This window comes from Haliotis cracherodii, unplaced genomic scaffold (assembly GCF_022045235.1).
Source record: "Haliotis cracherodii isolate W230 unplaced genomic scaffold, xgHalCrac1.p SCAF_4, whole genome shotgun sequence".
In the NCBI taxonomy this organism is placed as follows: domain Eukaryota; kingdom Metazoa; phylum Mollusca; class Gastropoda; order Lepetellida; family Haliotidae; genus Haliotis; species Haliotis cracherodii.
Window position 1 is genome coordinate 35310037 of NW_027266297.1, and position 18685 is coordinate 35328721.

The following is an 18685-nucleotide window of genomic DNA, read 5'->3' on the forward strand; positions in this document are numbered from 1 at the left end:
CCCCCAAGGGGCTGAGGGGCGGGGCCAAATAAGGGTAATTTGGCGTTATTGCCATAAACGACTTTTTATCTGAGATAAGAGATGGACATCAACCATACTGGGTTTGAAGTATTCTCAGGTAATGGGAAGTCACAATTGTACAAATGGAGGGGCAGGGCCAAAACAAAAGAGTTTATAACTTGGACACATTTATCCCCACCGTACAAATGCTGCGTATCATAAGATGAATGCACATATGCTACAAGGACTGGCCCCTCTGTTCATCTGTCCTGGACTCCCAAAGGAGTTAGAACCTTGACCAAAACATGCAAACCGATATTATCCCCACCCTATAATAAACAGATACATTGTACACTTTTTTTTGTTATGAAGAGAATAATACACTTATGCCAATAGGATTCGACCTGGGGCCCAGCCTTGGTCAGATATGTATGCAACATTTGTATCTAGAGAAGTACACGTTCATGTTGTCAAATTTGCCATCCACCCCTTTTAAATCCTGACAGAGTCAAAATTACGAAATATTTGCAGTATTATATAAATGTACAATTCAAATGTATATTTTGTCATGATTGCGTATATATCCAGGTGAGCGATACAGGCCCTTTGGCCTCTAGTTTATTCATTTATTCATATAAATAGCATGTGATGGATATCATAACAATATTAATCCGGCCTACATCACATATTTCAATCCAAACATTCAAAAGTCGAAGCTCCAAAATGGAAAAAACAACAGCAAAAAACAATCAGCTATCGGTTATGTGATACCGTTTCAGTGAATGAAAAATACGTTTCATCTTAGTAGAGCTTAGAGAAGCTTTATCATACCTTGGCCTCTGTGTTTGTTTATTGTTGAATGTAAATGTTTCACAAAACTGTAACCCAATGCGTCTGTGTCTGGTTCTGGCGAAGATGGTGGCACTCAAATGTAAGTGCCAACATGATAAACACCTACACGTCTATATCCCAAAATTCGCAGATCTGAATACTTTCAGGAGACTGTTCATAACTTAATCTTCTTCTGGCCCATTTAATTTTAATTTATTTGGATTTAATTTCTTTATTAAATCCTGGTTAAAAATTGTTCACTCGATTTCCTGACACGATGTGTTGGCTCTATGGTCATGGCAAATTATCCAGGGTACCTTCAATAGCGTTTCTGAATCCATTATTGTAACCTCTTTTATTCAAAAGACATTTTCTAAAATTCAGAGTGTTCTCTATTTGACGACAAATGAAGTTCATGCGGTTAAGACTCGATTTGACAAGTAGGTGTGACTGTTCGTATTCTGAACATCAATCCAGTGTAAACGTATATATATGTGAGGAAGTGTCTGTTTGAAAGAGTCATTAACACCAGCCTGGACTCCATACACCGCCGTAGTATTTCGGATTTGCTGCAGGAACACCAGCATTGCTCTGTGCGGGAACACGGGACCTCTTCCAGTTCTCCAGCCTCTTCTTCATCATGTCCACTAACTCAGGGTACGTTGCTGAGATGTCGAAGTGTTCGGTTGGATCTGCAGTAATGTTGTACAGCATGAAGGGAGGGAAGGTTTGGTTATCAGCTTCATAGACATCTTCGTCAATTCCCACATGTGGCAAAGGAGCCCAACCATTGTGATCTCCCGGACTCCCTTGCATGAGCTTGAGATCTCCGTACCTTATAGCAGCTGCTTCCCGCTCGTCATATATGTTGTAGACGAACTCATTCCGTTTGGTGGGCCCACCATTGATGAGCATGTCGTACTGACTGATCCCATCCATGTTTGGGTCTGTGTTCTCTCCACCAGCCAGCTCCACAAATGTCGGGTACCAGTCTACAGCATGCATCATTCCAGTGTTGATGTAGCCCATCTTCTTCAGAAGTGTTTTACTGTAGATGAATCCAGTGCCTTTTGTTCCCCCTTCCCATAGAGTATTTTTGGCTCCTCGTAAAGGCAAGTTATTAGCAGCAAGAAATGTTGGACCACCATTATCGGTTGTAAAGACAAGTAAAAGATTGTCCATGAGACCTTTGTCTTCTAAAGCCTTCGTAATGTTTCCAACAGCTTCATCCAAAGCACTCACCATTCCACAATAGATTCTTCTCCTTTTGTCTTCTATGTTCTTGTACATGTTTTCATATTTAGGTGGAACTTGATGAGGTGTATGAACAGACTGGAATGGAAGGTATAGATAAAGTGGCTTACTTTTGTCATGGTTCGTAATGATTTCAACAGCCCTTTTAGCAAACACATTTGCAGAATAGGTCCCATTGGCGTCTCTATATGCAGTCTTGTTGAAGCGAAAATCCAGTCCTACTTCACCTTTGACTTCCTTCTTCTTTCTCAGGTGGGTAAAATAGTCCTCTGCACCAGTGTAAAATCCAAGATAGGAGTCAAAGCCTCTCTCTGTGGGTGTATATTTCCAGTTACAGAATCCAAGATGCCACTTTCCAACCATGTGAGCATCATAGCCGAGTTGTTTCAGTTTCTGTGGTATTGTTATTAGATTGGCTGGCATGTATTTCGCTACGTCGTCGTCGATAACGCCATCCTGTAGTCCAGTGTGATAGGGGAAATATCCCGACATGAAGCAGTTTCTGGAGGGTGAACACAAAGGCTGTACGTAAGAAGAGTTGAGGATGACTCCAGCGTTGGCCAGTCTGTCCAGGTTAGGGGTGATCATTTGAGGGTTCCGAAACCCAACATCATTCCATCCCAGGTCATCCGCGACAATGAATACAATGTGAGGTTTCTCAGCATACGCACTAGTGAAACAAATCAGAACAAGGAACACGGTTATTAACAGATTCATTTTGATTTTGCCTAATGCATGGAGTGTGCTGCTATTTAAGGTATGCTGACAGATAACATACATCGTGACTAACCTAGATCTAGCATTCTCCTCGGTGAGATAAAATACAATATAATCTTTCGAGATGTAGAACATTTTATTTACGTTGCTTTAAGCAAAACATGCATTTACATTATCTATAAGATAGATTCATACATGACATTCAAAACATATTTTCATCGAATTGAAAGAGCTCAATCAGCCAATTCCACTTTACCTGTGGGAATACTGCATGCTTGTATCTCATGTATGTTCAATGCTATACATAAAGATTGAACACTTCAAAGTCATTTGTAATGCGATTTGTAGTCCCAGCTTCGTTTATAAGCTTCGTTCGTCTTGGATGTACTGCAATGCCTGTTGTTCCAGTAAGACCTGTACAAAGTTAAACTTAGTGCCTCACTATTGGATATCTTGTTTAAGACAACGTAACCCGACCTACCATTCAGTAGCGTTTCAGCAGCTGTTTGAAGACATGCAATTCTTTTCTTTGAAAGAAGAAGGCGACAATCTTTTTAGACTTTTTCACTCCCACTCTCACACTTACGCCACACTCAGCAATATTCCAGCTATATGACGGCGATCTGTAAATAATCGAGTCTGGACCAGACAATCCAGTGATTGACATCATGAGCATCGATCCCCGCAATTAGGATACGGTGACATGCATCAACCAAGTTGGCGAGCCTGACCACCGTATCCCGTTTTAGCGCCTCTTACGAGAAGCATAGTCGCCTTTGACGACAAGCATTTAATTTGATTGCTGAATACCTATTCTACCCCAGAACACGACATGTTGAGATTGACAGGTATTGGTTTAAATCACCATTAATCATTTTGAAGTCCTCTGAATACTAAGTGTAATTGTATTTAGGATATTCATGTTACATGGGGATAATAATAAGGTAGAGGGGGCAAGGTCCCCATCAATGCGGTTATTGTACCAATCCCTGTTTCAACTACAGATATCTCGAAGTGTTTTTTTAATTGCAGTCAACTGTTGTCCCGAATATACTGACCATAATTGACCTATGATCACATTATATTGCATAAACTGTGAGGACTTGTTATTTTGTTTCTGATAGGCCAGGAAACGTTGCCTTTTTGGGTGGGGTGGGGGGTGTTACTATGTACCCATGTCGTCTATCCCGAAGGATTCACGTGAAACCAGTAACCGTGAAATGTAACCGCCTGATTGCCCCGACTGTAACCTGACTGTTGAAGACAAGTTTCAGTTTATGTTTATGTGCCAGGTATATAACAAAATAAGAATGGACTAATTACCCGCCTGGTCATTTTCATGCATGTTCCACCCCACATTAGGCTCACACGCCGTGATATAACCGGAATACTGTTCAAAGCGGCGTTAAACCCAACTCATTCACACTCTTCATCCTACATGTCATGGGGGTCGGCGTCCATATGATTCTTTGGAAAATGTGTTCAAGATCTCACAGCAGATAAAATGCCACGTGGGTTGAGTTACCTTGACATAAATTCCTTTAGAGGTATGAGGCTATCAGTTTCACATTCTTTGCTTGTCTACAAATATGTAACCTCATTGCATGTCTGATAATACTTAAAATGTTTTCGACTTATGGGATAGGTCTAGATGTAAAAATATGGGTATAGGAATATTCCTTTCGTCAACATGATAGTGAATTCCAACTTTACCCCATTCCCCCATTAACCTATGCTTGTTGTGAGATGTGACGCAATAGGTCAGGTGGTCAGGTTCGGAGACTTGGTTGGTTGCGTGTCATACCCAGACTGCGTGGTTCATTGCTCATGATATTAACCAATCACTGGTTCAGATTCCATGGCAGATCGCCATATACACGGTATATATCTAGATGATAAAACATGGTTATCGGGATACACTTTGTGCCGACGTTGTTCAACATGTTGTTTATATCACATCTGTTTGCTTCATGGAATGGACGATACCCAAAGGCTGGAAGGCCCTTAAGAAACACGTGACGTAAACGCGTCACAATGAGATTCCTATTTGGCACAGAAGTGTTATAACTTACACTACAACTTATAACTGAACAGAAAAATACATAATGGGTGATGTAATGGGTAATCCCGCGATGCTTAAATATATGCAATAATGTAAGCCTGGTTTGGCATTCAGCAACGTTTTGACTGGACACCCGATGGCTACATTAAATTTGCATGGCCGTCTCTTGATCTGTTTGGAAGATGTTAAAAGCTGGGACTGAATTCTAAAGTTATGTGGTGAGGTGAAATGGGCTTTAACGTCATCTAAGATTATACCACTTACATTTCGACTTGCCAGCCCACTGAGATACCATGCCGCAGTTTAACGGGAATTCCCCACTATGTCACAGTGTACTGACTCCGAGCCGACCGGTCCTTATTTTAGCCCCTTAATGCCGCGCGCCAGGCAGGGTAACAATAAGTACAATCCTCTAACCTATTTTGGTATGACTCGGGCGGGGATCGAAACCCAGGCATTCCGCTCTCCGGGCGGACGCTTTACCACCAGACCACGGAGGCGGTCCGATACTGGAAATATTAATCTCTGTTGTTGTGTTGTGGGCACATATTACAGACATTCGCGTCTAGGCTATTATATGGAGTAAAATATAGATATAAATTTCAAAAAAACTATTTCTGACAGATGTGTCCTCGAAAGCTGTGGTTATCTGTGTGTGCAATATTCCAGCTGCTCCGGACTTTGGGGTCCACATGTCACAACTTTTGAGTCATAAATCGAGCATGCTGTTACCACAAAGATTTCAAAGAGCATGATACGACTCTTGCTCAAAAGGTGTTTTATCAAGGTTTTCAACATTCAAGGCATAGATAAAGCTTTCAAAACGTTTCACGGTAGACATGTGGATGACATTTCAAAATTTGACGCATGAATGACAAAAATGATGTCTGATGGAAATCCCTATTTTGACTTGTACCATATGTCCCTGTCTATTTTCAGATTGACTGTTTGTTTCCATTTAAAGGTTTCCAATAGATAACGTTATTTTCGTGACCTGCCTAGAGCATGACATCTCTCTGTGTGATAAATCTTTTTTTTTAAATTACTCTCTGCATTTCAACGACATTTGTTGTTGTCTAGCTACGGACTGTCTTACATTTTATGGGTGTTTCAAAGCAACAACTTCCACAAGTGCAGTGTTAATGTTGTACAGGACACAAATCCTCAAACATTATTTCGTATGTGTTGTAAACATCTTGACCTCACTATGGAGAAGAACAGCTGCCACTGGTACCTTTTCGTCAACTGTCAATATTATTTCACTACTGCCAGTATGATCGGTATATCTTCACACAGCACACACTACATTCTAATACAAGGGTGTTTTAGAGTGAGTGAGTAGAGGTTATCACGCTGCTAAATAATACGTGTCAGTTTGATGGGAGAATAAAACCCTACGTAAAATAGGAAACACACTGGCTGGGTATGGTGTTGATAAGCTACCAATGGTAATTCTCAGGGTGAATCTGAGATATGATACGACGATCGTTATTTCGAGGCACGACAAAGGGACGCAAATTTTGCCTTATTTGGCCAAACGTGATCCTGTCAAGAAAATGGGCATTTCTTCTCAAATTGTAGACTTAGACTAACCCAATGTTAAATCTGTTAAATTAAGCCTGCATCCAGTTTGAAAACAGTAGTATAGAAGTGAGTAAGTGAGGTTTTACGCCACTTTTAGCACTATTTCAGTAATTTCAAGGCAGTGGGCACCAGAAATGGGCATCATCAATGTGTGGAATAAAACCGGATCTTCAAGGTGAAACTTTAACAACCTTATATTAGCAGAAAGAATTTGAGACAATTGTAATTAATACCATGTGGATTCTAAAAAAACGTGAATGATTGTGTGTGATTTTAGTACAGCAAAATAAAACATAAACGAAGCTGAGATTCGAGACCACGTTCAAAGGATTTTGGACTTTTAAGGGAGGCAACTCTGCACAGCAAAATCACGGCGCTAAGACGACGAGACGACCCGTCCCCTTGGTTGTTTTACAACTTTATTGTTTGTCTTATAAACTCCATCCGGCTATATGACAGCCATCTCTAAATAATTGAGTCTGGACCAGTCAATTCCATGATTGATATCATCATTATCAACCAACTCAGCAAGTATGGCGAACAGATCCTATTAGTCCCCTCTTTCACCATTCATGAGTTCCTGAAGACCAATTCTAACAGGATCTTCACGGGGATGCACTTATCCATACATTTATCTATTATTTTTATTTATCTTCAAGGAATCTCTAACATGTTCGGATATAAACACAGAAGCATGCGAACTTCTACCTTTTCTATCTAATCTATTCCTACACTTATTACAGTAAATCAAATGCGAAAATTATATCTTGGGTGTTCTCGCTTAGCGTACTTTGTATCAACACCACCCTGGACTCCATACACCGCCGTTGTATTTTGGGTTCGCTCTAGGTACTGGAGTAGGGTCCTGGGCTGGGACACGGGTTTTCTTCCAGTTCTCCAGCTCAGGGTACTTGGCTGAGAGGTCGAAATGTTCAGTTGGATCTGCAGTAATGTTGTAGAGCATGAAGGGAGGGAAGGTTTGGTTATCAGCTTCATAAACACCTTCGTCAATTCCCAGATGCATCAAAGGAGCCCAACCATTGTGAATACCTGGACTTCCTTGCATGAGTTTGAGATCTCCGTACCTTATAGCAGCTGCCTCACGCTCGTCATAAATATTGTAGACGAACTCATTCCGTTTGGAGGGTCCACCATTGATGAGCATATCGTACTGACTGACCCCATCCATGTTGGGTCTGTGTTTTCTCCACCAGCCAACTCCACCAATGTCGGGTACCAATCCACAGCATGCATCATTCCAGTGTTGAGGTAGCCCGTCTTCTTCAGAAGAGTTTTACTGTAGATGAATCCTGTGCCTTTTGTTCCCCCTTCCCAGAGAGTATTTTTGGCTCCTCGTAAAGGCAAGTTATTAGCAGCAGCAAATGTTGGACCACCATTACACCATTAGTTGTAAAGACTAACAAAAGATTGTCCATGAGGCTTTTGTCTTCTAAAGCCTTCGTAATGTTTCCCACAGCTTCATCCAAAGCACTCACCATTCCACAATAGATTCTTCTCTTTTTGTCTTCTATGTTCTTGTACATGTTTTCATATTTAGGTGGAACTTGATGAGGTCCATGTACAGACTGGAATGAAAGGTATAGATAAAGTGGCTTACTGTTGTCGTGGTTCTCAATGATTTCAACAGCTCTGTCTGCTAACACATTTGCAAAAAAGGTCTCTTTAGCGCTTCTGTTGATGGTCAAGTTGAAACGAAAATCCAGCCCCACTTCATCGCTACTTTCTGTCTCACGTGAGTATAGTAATCCTCCATTCCAGAGTAATATCCAAGATAGGAGTCCAAGTCTCTCTCTGTGGGTGTATACGTCTCGTTACAGAATCCAAGATGCCACTTTCCAACCATGTGAGTATCATAGCCGAGTTGTTTCAATTTCTGTGGTATAGTTGTTAGATTGACCGGCGATGTTTTGCTGAGTTGACCGATATGACGCGATCTTGTAGTCCAGTGTGATAGGGGAAATATCCCGACATGAAGCAGTTTCTGGAGGGCGAGCACAGTGGCTGAACATATGAAGAGTTGAGGATGACTCCAGCTTTGGCCAGTCTGTCCAGGTTAGGGGTGATCATTTGAGGATTTATATATCCATCATCGTTCCAGCCGAGGTCATCAGCAACTATAAATATTATGTGTGGTTTCTCTGCACATTCACAGAAAACGAAAGTGAGAACAATAAAGACAGCTCTTTAGAGAGTCATTTTGCTTCCGCTCAATCTGGTCTATTGTGCTTCTATTTATAGGATTCCAATAGATAACGCACGTCGTGACTGGCCTTGGACATGCATTCTTTCTGTGTGATTACCAGCTGCTCCCCTTGTGTGGTATATATATATATATACATATACCACAGAATCTACGCAGATGTTACATGACTTTTTTCACAAAGCCTGCAAGTGAAACGATAGCGCTTATGATATATGGAATTCTTCAATCTGAGTTGTTTTAAAGTGGACAATGTTAATACTACTGAGCATCATTGTATTTCATATTAAGTTAAACATACAGTTCTCATATGTGTAATTGTGCTTTGCGTTCATTGGACCCAACTACACAGTAACAGAAAGAAATATATGTGCAAGAATGCATTAACACTTCCTCAAGAAAAAGTCTATACCTCGTAGCTGTTTATGTTATGGTTTATGTAGTGGACACAGTGAATCATGAACATAAAGTCGGATTCGAATAATGTCGTGAGTGTCAGTGAGTTTGGTTTAATGCTGCCTTTAACAGTATTCCAGTTATATATATGGGAGGAAAGCCTGAAGTGATGCAGGTCTCAGACGTTTACCACTTCGGTGAAACCCACGAGCACGGGTGTGGTGCTCTCAAACCTAGAAACATAATCGGGTCAAACCGGGATTCGAACTCACAATCATAGGTTTCTGGTGTTTCCATGGGACGCAACTCTGCACAGCGAATCGCGGCGCCTTAGACGACTGGGCCACCCGTGCCCCCTCGTATAATGGATGAAATTGTTGTAGCGAATCATGAACACATGCTCATGATATAGTCGGAATCGTATAATGGACTGTGATGAAAATGGAAAGGGTTTTGTCGCTTTTTATTACACTTTTACAGCTGCAAATCTTTATCTTGAGCGTCATTGTATTGTATTGACGAGACACATTGGACCTATATGGGGAATCGAACCCGGGCTTTCGGCGTGACGATCGAACGCTTTAACCATATGACTACCCCACCAGTTTAAGAGGAGGGCGAGTGGAGACATTTTCGGTTTGACTAGTTTCTAGAAAATTCTGGATTCAAGTACTGAGGCAGGCCTCTTTCAAGACATCCCACAGTGACAATATTCTACACATTTGAGAGCACACTAACATTAATCCTAAGGTCAGTTACTAATTGCTGCTAAAACGTATTAGCCCCGTTGTTTGTATGGTATTTTTGATTGTTAACCTAAAACTTTGTTCTTAAATTTAATTTATTGATTTTTCATTGATCATTTGTAGTCATTTATTGATTTCACATTTACGTTTTGTAGATATCGATTAATGGGTTAACCTCTGATTTCCAGTTTGATTTGTCGTGGATTTGTCTAATCCAGATTATACAGACATAGGTGATACAGCGCTAATACCGATGACTGTGGCTTTATACAACATTCTTAGTTACTCACATATTTGACTTGATTAAGTGTTGCGTTGATACGTTCTGATTTTCGTAAGCGACAAAATATGTGTTGGACCACATTTGTGTTCAGAAATCAACCATGACCCGCATGACTCTTTATACATGTTGGAAATGTCAGTTAAAATGATTTCCTACCCGCATTTACTGGTACAATTCATTAAAGAAAGCCAAACCCCAATCTGAATCTCGCCAATCTGGTTATACAGAAACCCTAAGTATACTATTAGAAGAGTGAGTGAGTGAGTGAGTGAGTTGGGTTTAACGCCGCTTTTAACATTCTATCGCGTCGTGTCAGCTTAATGTGGGAGGAAAGCCCGAAGTGATGCAGGTCTCAGACGTTTACCAATTCCGTGAAACCCACCAGCACGGGTATGGTGCAGACAAACCTAGAAACATAATTTGGGCGACTATTAGAAGAATAACAGACACACGTATCTTATTGATCAGGGTTACACTATACAAAGCTTGAGTAGAAATATCAAAAAGTTTATTGTAGACACGTGGAGTACATTCCAAATTTTGAGCATCAGCTACAAAAGTGATGTCTGATGCAATTCCCTATTTTAACTTTACAGCGTGTCCCCATGTATTTTCAGGTGAACAATTGACTTGCGTTTAAACGTTTTCCTTTGCTTATAAATACTAGAATCACTTTACCTTTATTTACAGCAGGCGTGATTAAAACTAATTATATTGTTTCACTTGCCTTTGCATGTGTTTGTAATGGGTGCCACCGATGGGGCAGTAAACACTCTCCTGGTTATATTACTATTTGTAAGTGATTCATAAACACATGCTCTTGAGATGTGTCGGAATTGACATTCGACTCTCGAGAGTTTTTATAAATATGGAAAGAGTTTTGTCGTTTATATTTAAGTATCGAAAAAATCAGTAAATGTGCTATCGTGACATTGGGTTGTCTGGTCCATCACTTGATTGTCTGGTTTGTTTCCAGGCCGCCATTGCATAGAAGAGTAGTCCTGTGTGGCGTCGGGCGCCAAATTAAATGCACATTTAATTATTCATGCAAATTGTGTGAGTGGCGGACATGCTTACTCTTAACTGGAGTCATCTCTGATTTTCACTGATCATTCAAATATTTTCACAACTTTTTTACCCTTTATGCCCAAAGGAATCAGTTTCGGTTGATACTTGAGACTGGCTATTCTCTGGTGTTTTAAATATGCATGTGTTTGTAACGGGTGCAACCGGCGGGACAGGATACACTGATCTTTTCGCGTACACGTGGTATCAAAAGTATTGATAGTGATTCATAAACACATGCTCATGGTATAGTCGGAATCGTACAATTGATTTATAATGATTATGGAAGTGTTTTGTAGCTTTTATTGTATGTACCGTTGTCTTGATTGACCATCACGATGTAGATGTCACTGAAGGATGGAGTAAGGCAGTTATGGATTAAACAATCATATATCGATATATCGATGAAAGAATATAATGGCGTATTGATGCATGAAGTAATGACACCATTTGTAAAGAAATGAAATGTTAACATTGAATTACTGCCTTGCCGGTGACTTGTGAAATATATCAGTCATAATTTATCATAACTCTTAGCCATGCAACCCATGCTTGCCGTAAAAGGCGACTATGCTTGTCGTAAGTGGCGACTAACGGGATCGTGTGGTCAGGCTCGCTGACTTGGTTGATGCATGTCATCGATCCCAATTGCGTGAATCAATGCTCATGATGTCAATCACTCGACTTTTTTACAGACCACCATCATATAGCTTGAATATTGCTGAGTGCAGCGTTAAACAACAAATAAACAAACCAAAACAAAGTGGCTTCGGGAAAAATAGAAGTACTATTGATCGTTTAGTATAATTAGAATCCTTTGTTAAAAATGCTATTTCAAATAAACAACACGTAGTATCAATTTTCTTTGATTTCGAGAAAGCATACGATACTACCTGGAAACAAGGCATTTTAAAGGATTTACATGATTTTGGTTTGAGAGGTCGTTTACCTCATTAAATATCACAATTTTTAACAGACACTCAGTTTCAAGTGCGAGTGGGTTTCACCCTGTCTGACCATTAAAATCAGGGTCAGGGTGTTCCACAAGGCAGTATTTTGTCTCACCTTGTTTAGTTAGTATTAAAATAAATAGTCTGTCCAAGGTTTTAAGTGATTCAGTGGATGGATCACTTTTCGTTGGTGATTTTAATATTTCTTGTCGTGGTAAAAAGTGGATACCATAGAGAGGCAGTTACAAATCTGTCTCAATGAAATTAACAAGTGGTCCCTTGAAAATGGGTTTAAATTTTCTATATCAAAATCTAATTGTATACATTATATATATATATATATATATATATAATGCATAAAGACCCTGAACTATTTTTGAATGGCACCCCTATCAACGTGGTAAAGGAGGCCAAGTTCTTGGGACTTATTTTTGACATCCATCTAACTTTCTTACCGCATATACAATACCTTAAAGCTAAATGTCTAAAGGCACTCGCTTTATTGAAAGTAGTTTCAAATTCTAAGTGGGGAGGGGAGTCATCCCTTAAACAACGCCGTCTGAAACTATACTTACAGTGCGACACTAAATTATATTCTAATCAGTCAAATCCAGCTTTTGAATGCAGATTCCATCCTTTTTCATACAAAGATCTTTACAATAAGAAATCAAGTCTTATTCCGCCACTTGAAATAAGAATTAAATCTGTCGTTTCCGCTGCTAAAATTAACCTACACGATATAGCTCCCATTCAACTTTTATCATCACCTCCTTGGCAAATAGTAAGGCAAACTGTCGACCTGACAATTACTAAACTTAAGAAATCAGACACAAGCCACTAATTAATAAACCAGAATATATGTTGGAATTATTGGTAACACAATGTCCGATGCTGCTGCAAAAGCACAACTCAGTAAATCTGTGACACCACTTCTGATCCCCTACACTGATCATAAACCCGTGAATCGATCTTTCATCCGAAATATATTGCAAAAGAAGTGGGACACCCAAGTAAGAATTAATAAATCACATGAAATTAAACAAATATCGGTAACACCTACTTGGGTTGTCAGTCCAGATTTGATGAGGTCATTATGCGACGATGTCGTATTGGTCATTCAAAAATATACTCATGAATATATATTGAAGGGTGAAGAACATCCATTTTGTATCCCTTGTGATGAGAGAATCATGGTCAAACATGTCCTGCCTGACTGTATTGATTTTTCCATCACAAAGGATCAATATTTGAAAGTTTCATTGCTGAAGGTTCTTTTTAACAATATCAGCTCTCATTTAATCCTTGTTTTTTTATAGAACTGTTGAATAAATTGTGAAACATGTGTTTTGTAATTAATAAATGATACTTTAATATTGGTAGAATAAATTGGATAACTAAGATTGTTAGTGGCCGTATCTCGAAGGGGTTGAAGTGGTGTAAAAGGATTCTCCCCCGGAGATAGAACGTAAGTCCACATCATTCACAGTATATTTATTACTGCCACGGTTTTAATCGCAGAATATGTGTTCTTTTAATTCGGCTAAATTGTCAATAATCGCCAACACATGAAGGGATGATGTCAATCCTGCTGGGGTTCATGAAGGAAGCAAAAGTACTGTAAGTCACCATGGTCCCTAGTATGGTGATCTACCTTTACTTGTTGGCGATCTTTAGCTCGTTTTTATAATGAATTATTCTGTCTGTGATGTATTTTTATGGTTCCATCATAATCTCTCATAAGTCTAGTTATTGTACTGTCTGTTGTTCTAATAGTTCTTACATAAACAAAATCAGGACGAAGCTGGAATGCGCAACCACGTTCGCAGGATTTTGGTCTTTTATGGAGGCAACTCTGCACTGCGAATTGCGGCGCTAAGACGACTAGACGACCCGTCCCAAAGGATGTTTTACAACTTAATTGTTTGGTTAACGCCGTAATCAGTGGTATTAGGGCTATATGACGGCCATAAGTAAATAATTAAGTCTGGACCAGACAATTCAATGACTAATGTCATCAGCATCAGCCAACTTAGCAAGTATGACCAACAGATCCTGTCAGTCGCCTCTTACACCATTCAAGACTAATTCTAACAGGATCTTTACGGGGATGCACTTAAGGAAAACCAGGTAATATCTCAACTCAATAACACATATCCATATATGCATCTATTACTTTTAATTTATCTTCAAGGAATCGACCAATCGGCCACGAAGTAGCAAGCGAACTTGTAATCTATTCCAACACATATCTCAGTAATTCCGATGCGAAAAATATATCATTGGGTGTACAATTTCAGCGTACTTTGTATCAACACCACCCAGGACTCCATACACCGCCGTAGTATTTTGGGTTCGCTCTTGGTACTGGAGTAGGATCCTGGGCTGGGACACGGGTTTTCTTCCAGTTGTCCAACCTCTTCTTCATCATGTCCACTAGCTCAGGGTACTTGGCTGAGAGGTCGAAGTGTTCAGTTGGATCTGCAGAAATGTTGTAGAGCATGAAGGGAGGGAATGTTTGGTTATCAGCTTCATAGACACCTTCGTCAATTCCCAGATGTGGCAAAGGAGCCCAACCATTGTGAATTCCTGGACTCCCTTGGATGAGCTTGAGATCTCCGTACCTTATAGCAGCTGCTTCCTGTGCGTCATAGATGTTGTAAACGAACTCATTTCGATTGGTGGGTCCACCATTGATGAGCATGTCGTACTGACTGATCCCATCCATGTTGGGGTCTGTGTTCTCTCCACCAGCCAGCTCCACAAATGTCGGGTACCAGTCCACAGCATGCAACATTCCAGTATTGATGTAGCCTATCTTCTTCAGAAGGGTTTTACCGTAGATGAATCCTGTGCCTTTCGTCCCCCCTTCCCAGAGAGTATTTTTGGCTCCTCGTAAAGGCAAGTTATTAGCAGCAGCAAATGTGGGACCACCATTATCGGTTGTAAAGACTAACAAAAGATTGTCCATGAGACCTTTGTCTTCTAAAGCTTTAGTGATATTCCCAACAGCTTCGTCTAACGCAGTCACCATTCCACAATAGACCCTTCTGCGTTTGGTTTCTATGTTCTTGTACATGTTTTCGTATTTAGTTGGAACTTGAAGAGGTTGATGTACAGACTGGAATGGAAGGTACAGATAAAGTGGCTTACTGTTGTCGTGGTTCGCAATGATTTCAACAGCTCTGTCTGCAAAGACATTTGCAGAATAGGTCTCATTTGACCTTCTGTTGATGGTCAAGTTGAAGCGAAAATCCAGCCCCACTTCATCGCTACTTTCCTGTCTCACGTGAGTATAATAGTCCTCAAAACCAGAGTAATATCCAAGATAGGAGTCAAAGCCTCTCTCTGTGGGTGTATACTTCTCGTTACAGAATCCAAGATGCCATTTTCCAACCATGTGAGTATCATAGCCAAGTTGTTTCAGTTTCTGTGGTATAGTTGTTAGATTGACCGGCAGGTGTTTTGCTGAGTTGACCGATACGACGCGATCCTGTAGTCCAGTGTGATAGGGGAAATATCCCGACATGAAGCAGCTTCTGGAGGGCGAGCACAGAGGCTGAACGTATGAAGAGTTGAGGATGACTCCAGCTTTGGCAAGTCTGTCCAGGTTAGGGGTGATCATTTGAGGATTCATATATCCAACATCGTTCCAGCCGATGTCATCAGCGACAAGAAATACAATGTGAGGTTTCTCTGCACTTTCACAGAAAACGAAAGTCAGAAGAATAAAGACAGCTCTTTGGGGAATCATTTTGCTTGTGTTCAATGTGGTACATTGTGCTTCTATTTGTAGGTTTCCAAAAGATAACGCACGTTGTGACTAGCCTTGGGCATGCATTCTTTCTGTGTGATTACCAGCTGCTCCCCTTGTGGTATATATATATATATATATATATATATATATATATATATATATATATATATATATATATACACATGTACTACAGAATCTACGCAGATGTTACATGACTTTTTTCACAAAGCCTGCAAGTGAAACGATAGCACCTATAATACATGGAATTCTTCAATCTGAGACGTTTTGACGAAATAGGAAGAACTGGACAATGTTACTACTACTGAGCATCATTGTATTTCATATTAAGTTAAACATACAGTTCTCATATGTGTAATTGTGCTATGCGTTCATTCGCCCAAAATATTCACAATAGCAGACAGAAATATATGTGCAAGAATACATTAACACTTCCTCTTAAAAAATATTTACACTCTTATCATTGTGTTAATTGTGCATATGAATGGCGCCTACAGAAGAGCTCTATACCTGGTAGTTGTTTATGTCATGGTTTATGTAGTGGACATGTGGGCAGGACACGCTCACCTTTTCGCGAGTACCTAGTGTGATTACTATTTGATAGTTAATCATGAACACATCTTGTTTTGAGAGTCATTGTATTCTATTACTAGGCTGTGATGTTTTGTTAAGCTTTGAAATATATTAAGTTAGAAGAAAAATGCGTTTGGTGGGTTGTCCTGTATTGTGGTTGACCAGAAATAGGCGTCACACATTGTGCCCATGTGTGCGTGACGAGCGAACGTTTTAGCCCCTCGACTACCCCACCAATGTAACAGCAACAGGAGGGCGATTTAAGAACTGAGGAAGACCTCTTTCAGAGACTCATCTGTGACAATATTCTGAAACTTCATGAGTGCACTAACATGAATTATAGGGCCGGTTATGCATTGCTCCTGAGACGTATTTGATCAATTGTATTGCCTTTTTTATTGTAAAGCTAAAACTTTGTATTTAGATATAAATTATTCATTGATTATTTATTGATCATTTGTGGCCATTTATTGATTTCACACTTACGTTCTGTAGGTATTGATTTATGGGTTAACCTCTCATTTCCAATGTGGAAATCACATCTTACCACTTTCAGTCCTTGATTTGTCTGATCCAGATTATACAGAGAGGCGTGATAAAGCGGTTATACTGCTGACTGTGGCTTTACACAGCATTCTCCCATTTTCTCAAACATTTGACTTGATTGGTGGTGCATTGATACGTTCAATGTATGAGTTGGGTAAGAGACAAAATATGTTTTTGACCGCATTTGTTTACAGAACTTAAAACATGACCCACATATTTTATATGTGTGGGAAACGTCATTTAAAAGTATTTCCTACCCGCATTTTCTGGGACAGTTCATTTAAAACGTCCAGCTCCTATCTGAATCTCGCCTTTCTGGTTATACAGAAACCCTTTTTTAAATTAGAAGAATATCAGATACACGTATCGTATTGGTCAGGGTTACACTACAGTAACAGCCTTCAGTAAAACCTTAAAAAAGCCTATTGCAGACATGTTGAGAACATTTCCAGATTTGGAGCATCGAGACAAGTGATGTCTGATTTTGATTCCTTATTTTTACGATGTGTCCCTGTGTATTTTCAGGTGAACAATTGATTTGCTTTTAAGAAAAGGTTTTCCTTTGCATATAATTACCAGAATGTTTTACTGGTATACAGCAGATGTAAGTAAAACATATTATATTGTTTTACTTGCCTTTGCATGTATTTGTGATGGTTGACAACGATGGGGTAGGATACGGTCACCGTTTCGCGAACACCTGGTATCATCATTGTTTGATAGTAATTCATAAACACATGCTCATGATGTAGTCGGAATTGTACAATCGACTGTCGACATTTTTATGAAAATGAAAGAGTTTTGACACTTATATTTAAGCTTCGACAAAATCAGTAAATTTGCTATCGTGTCACAGGGTTATCTGGTCCGTCACTTGATTGTCTGGTTTGTTTTCAGGCCGCCATCGCATGGATGAGTACTGATGTGTGGCTTCAGGCGACAAATACGCATTTGATTTTTCAAATTGTGTGAGTGGCGGACATACATACTCTTAACTGGTGTCGTCTCTGATTTTCACTGATCATTCAATTATTTTCACCTCTATTTTACCTTTTTTGCCCAAAGGAATCAGTTTCGGTTGATACTTGAGACTGGCTATTCTCTGGTTTTTTAAATTTGTATGTGTTTGTCACGGGTGCCACCAGTGGAACGGGATACACTAATCTTTTCGCGTACACGTGGTATCAACACTGTTTGATAGTGATTCATAAACACATCCTTGTGGTATAGTCGGAATCGTACAATGGATTTGGTATGATTATGGAAGTGTTTTGTAGCTTTTATCGTATGTACCGTTGTCTTGACTGACCATCACGATGAGAATGTCACTGAAGGATGGAGTAGGGCAGTTGTGGATTAAACAATCAAATATCAATATATCGATAAAAGAATACAATGGCATATTGATACATCAATTAATGATATCATTTGTATAGAAATTAAATGTTAACATTGAATTATTGCCTTGTCGGTGACTTGTGAAATATGTCAGTCATAATCTCTCATAACTCTTCGCCATGTCTTTACAACGACAATCTAAAGTTGTCAAAAGAGAATATTCAAATGAAAGTTGGTTCAGAAAATATTTGTGAAGTAATTGATCGCGATCAAGGTTAGATACAGATTAATTTAAATACATGACTTCATGTAACATTATTTTGCGATGTATACTTCTGTCATACAAT

The 18685-nt window shown here is 39.6% G+C and overlaps 3 pseudogenes; all 3 read right to left on the reverse strand.

The window, feature by feature from the left end:
* Positions 1 to 1257: 1257 nt before the first annotated feature.
* On the reverse strand, positions 1258 to 2802 carry LOC139479150 (arylsulfatase B pseudogene; annotated as a pseudogene).
* Positions 2803 to 7244: 4442 nt separating this feature from the next.
* On the reverse strand, positions 7245 to 8536 carry LOC139479951 (arylsulfatase B pseudogene; annotated as a pseudogene).
* A 5834-nt stretch (positions 8537 to 14370) lies between these two features.
* LOC139479180 (arylsulfatase B pseudogene) lies at positions 14371 to 15890 on the reverse strand (annotated as a pseudogene).
* Between the last annotated feature and the right edge of the window lie 2795 nt (positions 15891 to 18685).